The 4,700-nt window shown below is 39.8% G+C and overlaps 1 pseudogene; it reads left to right on the forward strand.

Annotated features, from left to right (window-relative positions):
- The first annotated feature begins 2,771 nt into the window (after nucleotides 1–2,771).
- LOC118001743 lies at nucleotides 2,772–2,900 on the forward strand (annotated as a pseudogene).
- Nucleotides 2,901–4,700: the final 1,800 nt, after the last annotated feature.

Here is a 4,700-nt window from a genome sequence, read left to right on the forward strand (position 1 = left end):
CGTGGTCAGCTGCCAGGGTGGATGGGAGCAGGCTAATCTAAGTCACTCACCTGACAGCTCATCTCGGAACCACGTGGTCTCCCCAGCAGGTCAGGCTGGGTTTGTGGCTAGCCTCCAAGAGAACAAGAGGAAGTGTGCAAGGCCTCCTGAGGCCCACACCTGAAACCAGTTCAACTTGGCTTCTCCCATTGTGTTGGTCCAAACAAGTGACAAAACCAGCTCAGATTCCAGGAGTGGAGAACTAGCGTCCACTTCCCATCTCTGGATGGAAGGAAATGCAAAGAACTATGGCTTTTTTTCTCTTTTTTAAATCTACCTGCCAAACAGAAGTTTTATGATTCGCAATGCTACTTTTACTTTGAAGCAACTTCTGCATCAGTCTAGCCATTAAGAACACCAGTAATTAACTTTTTCAGTTTAAATTGAGTTATATCCCTCCATTGTTTCTATCCCTCACCTTGCTAAACCATATCCCTTTTTATCTCACATTTTTTTAAAATACTACACTTAAATGAGTAAGAATTAGTTTTCATGAATCATTATGCACTATTTGTCCTCACACAACGTTCGTGAATGGTTTTCCGAAGAAATGCAATGTTACTAAACATTTTCTATGTTTCAGCCAAGCCTGATCAATTAACCTGTATCCACTTGAAATCCTATCTCAACACAGGAGAAGAACAATCTTTGGATCTTTCTGCAGCCACCCAAACACGGCCCTCCTGTTTCCAAGGGTGCTCATTTGCAAATACAAGGAAGGGCATAAGAATATGAATGCAAATGTATTCTTCTCTTTTTTAAAAACAGATTTGGATTCACTTCAGTATATTTTTGGAAAACTTTGTTCACTTCATCTTTTTGGCATTTCATTATACTTTACGATCACAAAGTCAACTCTTCTGCAACAAAGCGAAACATGGCCCTTTGAAATAAAATGTTGTCATTAACAAGCCATGCCAGGCCTGGTGACAGATTTGCAGCTGTAATGAATAACATTCCCGCAAAGTTCTTCTGTCTGACAGAAGAGCTCTGACATTACTGCGGGCAACAGTGTTGAAAACTAAAAGATTGATTGATGCAAGTGGATAATTGAAACCTCAGTACTGTCATATGCATGTCAGCCTAACAACCAAACTACTACTCTAAGATAATATTTATCACGATACAGCCTCTCTGTGAATAAAAAACCACATGTTGAAAAACGTAGACTATATCCCATTAAATATGATTTAGAGGATGCCATTGTAGATGAGTCCATCAGCAGCAATAAATTACACAGTGCTCAAACTTACTCAAAAACTCACATTATAGTTGGAAATTAGTTCCTGCAGTAAAATCCAGTCAAAGGAGGCATCTTATTCTCTTTTAATAGTAAAGTACAGGATACATTTTTTTTTAGTTCATCTGTGATTAACCTTGCAGTGATCCAGCATTTAGGAGGCTGAATTTGAAAAAATAAACAGGATAGGACCTTGCTAAAACTCCCTTTTCAAACCATATTTCTTCATGTCTATTCCTTTATAACAGATTTCCTTCTAAATACTTATACTTCTATATTTATATGGAAAACATATGCTCTTATAGAGAGAAATTATATGGACAAATGTAGAACATGTATTTTTGCCCGTGGTAACTATTTCATATTCAACAGTTTAGAGGACGATATGGAATTACCATAAGAGAACAAAGATTGTAACCTGAGAATTACCTATTCACATGGAAAAGGCAGGAACCTGGAGGCCTCAGCTTTTCAGCAATTTTGGAATCTCTAGAAATTGGTGCCACTCTTCTGGGTTTGTTTCCATATATAGATAAGGATTACACTAGTCATTAGGAGGACCAAACTGGGGCAGTTTACCTGGGATGTTTCCTAGATTTAAAACTGAAACTCTGGGGCGCCTGGGTGGCTCAATCAGTTAAGCATCTGCCTGCCACTCAGGTCATGATCTCACGGTCCTGGGATCGAGCCCCACATCGGGCTCCCTGCTCAGAGGGGAGCCTGTCTCTCCCTCTCCCACTCCCCCTGCTTGTGCTCACACTCTCTCTCTGTCAAATAAATAAATAAAATCTTTTAAAAAATAAAAAATAGGGGGCCTGGGTGGCTCAGTCGTTAAGCGTCTGTCTGCCTTTGGCTCAGGTCATGATCCAGGGGTCCTGGGATCGAGCCCAGCATTGGGCTCCCTGCTCGGCGGGAAGCCTGCTTCTCCTTCTCCCCCTCCCCCTGCTTGTGTTCCCTCTCTCGCTGTGTCTCTCTATGTCAAATAAATAAAATCTTTTTAAAAAATAAAATAATAAAATAAAAACCCTCAGTCCCAGGCAGAGATGACTAACCATGTACTAGAACCGTACATGTAACTAGTAATCAGAACATCTTGTGTTGTCATAGATTCTTTTAAAATGATGAAAAGTGTGGGCCCATTCTTCAGAAAAATGTATATACATATGCACAAAAGGTTCCATTAAATTTTGCGATTCCCCGAAGATCACCGACCCATTTACAAATTCCAGGTTAGTAACCAATGTACTAGGTCATTATTCCAGCTCTTTCCAGCTGACGTCATATCTATAATTAGTAAGAGGCTCTTATGTGCTTATTGTCAATTTGTCATTTGCATGGCACTGAATAAGAAAGTGTGGAAAGAGCTCTGTCACCCCAGGGCTTTATAATTCCAAGAACATACAAAATAAGGAAAGTGATATTTTTTCCAGTGAGTATAAGGGGGGGGGATGGACAAAACAGAATAAAAATGGCTTTCAAAATATTTTTAATCAGCTTTGCACAGTGGCAGTATCGTAGCCAATGAGGTTTATCCGAGGCGCGATTATTGCTAATTGAAAACTTTTCCCAAAATATTTTTAATCAAATTTGCCTTGTAGGTTTTATGGTGCTGGTAATGTCAGACATCTTCCGACCTTTTCACTAGATTTCTCATTTCCTGTTCCACCGTGCATCAAAGGCTGCATACCTTAAAACCTCTTCTTTTTTCCTTTGTTCAATGATGGCCTTTTTTCAGCTTTTGTTTTACTTTCATTTTTCTCTAAAATGATGTTATATGTCCATATGTTCTTTCCTTTTTTCCTAAACACTTCATTTTGGTTTGGTAGCATCACCCGGGTCACATTTTCTTCTTCTCATTTATGTCTCTTTCCCTTTGACCTAACACTGCAAGAAGGTTATAGTATAAAATTCTGGAAGGGTCTCACCTTAGCACTGATATTTGAGGGTTCGTAGTAAGCACATAGTTCTGCAATGTCTTACCAGGAGCCTGATAGTCAATCTTTATTTAGATTCTTTTTTACTTACCCATCACAACATGGATTTAGGTGCAGTACAACTTTCTCAGTCAGGCAACCAAGGACTCAGCGTGCGTTTCCACCTCCCACAGCTCTCTGCCACTACCCTGGTCAGTCATAGCCTCTGATTGGACATGTGCTCGCCTGTCAGTCATAGTCTCTGCCTCCGATACTCTCTTACGTCCATCCTTTAAATACCACATGGCCTTTAAGTTTAAACTCCTCTGTGGTTTGTTCAATCAATAAATATTTACTGAGCACCTGCTATGTGCCAGATACTTCTTAGTGTAAGTCAGAAAAAAAGAAGAAAAAAAGAAATCCTCGTCTTCATGGAGCTTTTCATTCTAGCATGAGAAATACTTAAAACAGTGAACGTGATAAAGGAGTAAATTGTGTAACACTTTTAGAATATGTAAGTCCTTTGTAAAAAGGAAAAGAGCAGAGTAAGAGCGATGGGTAATGTCAGGAAGGCAGGATGGCAGATTTAACTTTAAGTTGAAGAAATAATTAAGTGAATAAGTGGCAGAGGCCTCCATAAAGAGTCAACCTTTGAACAAGACCAGAAGGAGGTGAGGTCGTAGACATATCTATTTATAGATTTGTGGGTTCTGGAGTCTTCCAGAGGTCAGAACTTGAGAATGCTTGCATAGGATGTTTTTGAAGAGGAGGGGTGGTGAGCTGAACAGCTTTCCCAGCTAGTTTTCAAGATCTCATCCAGCAAAAACCTTAATAGATCCAGATGCCAGATACCAGAAGCTGCCTGGTTCCTGTTTATTCTGAAAACTATTGTTCAGTCATCCCTTCAGTTTTATGAATCTCCATCCACCATCCAATAAATTCCTTCTTTTTTTTCCCCCTTAAATTCATTAGGCTTAGTTTTATTTGCCTATGTAAGAAATTTATATAGCAGGTTGGGAAGGGATACTGAGCTTGAAGAAAAAAAAATCTCATTATTAGGCTGCAACTGCAAACGCGCATTTACTCTTCCCTAGATGGTGTCACACCCGCAGTGACCCCCTGGGCTTTCGGACATGAGGCCAACTTTGCCCAACTCCTTCCTGAATTGCTGGACTCAGATAAGATACCACACATACTGAAGACCTTCAAGGACAGACTATTTCCCTGTCCTTCCCACTGCTCAGCTCTATGCTCCCAACACCTCCTTAGTTCCCTTTGAATGTCTGTATGCAGAAACTAACCACACTTTTTAAAATTAAATTCCTATTTGCCTGGCTCATGAAGATGAGGATGTGTTTTTATCTCTGCACTCCTAGCCATGATGCTTGATAAATATTTATTGAGTGAATGAATTGTGGCATCCACCTAATAGTCTTTTATGTTTACAGATGAGAAAAGCAAAATCTAAAAAAGTAAAGGGATCTACCCCAAGTCGAGCAGAGAGTTAA

Source organism: Mirounga leonina, unplaced genomic scaffold (genome assembly GCF_011800145.1).
Source record: "Mirounga leonina isolate KUSES-001 unplaced genomic scaffold, KU_Mleo_1.0 Mir_53, whole genome shotgun sequence".
Classification (NCBI taxonomy): Eukaryota; Metazoa; Chordata; class Mammalia; order Carnivora; family Phocidae; genus Mirounga; species Mirounga leonina.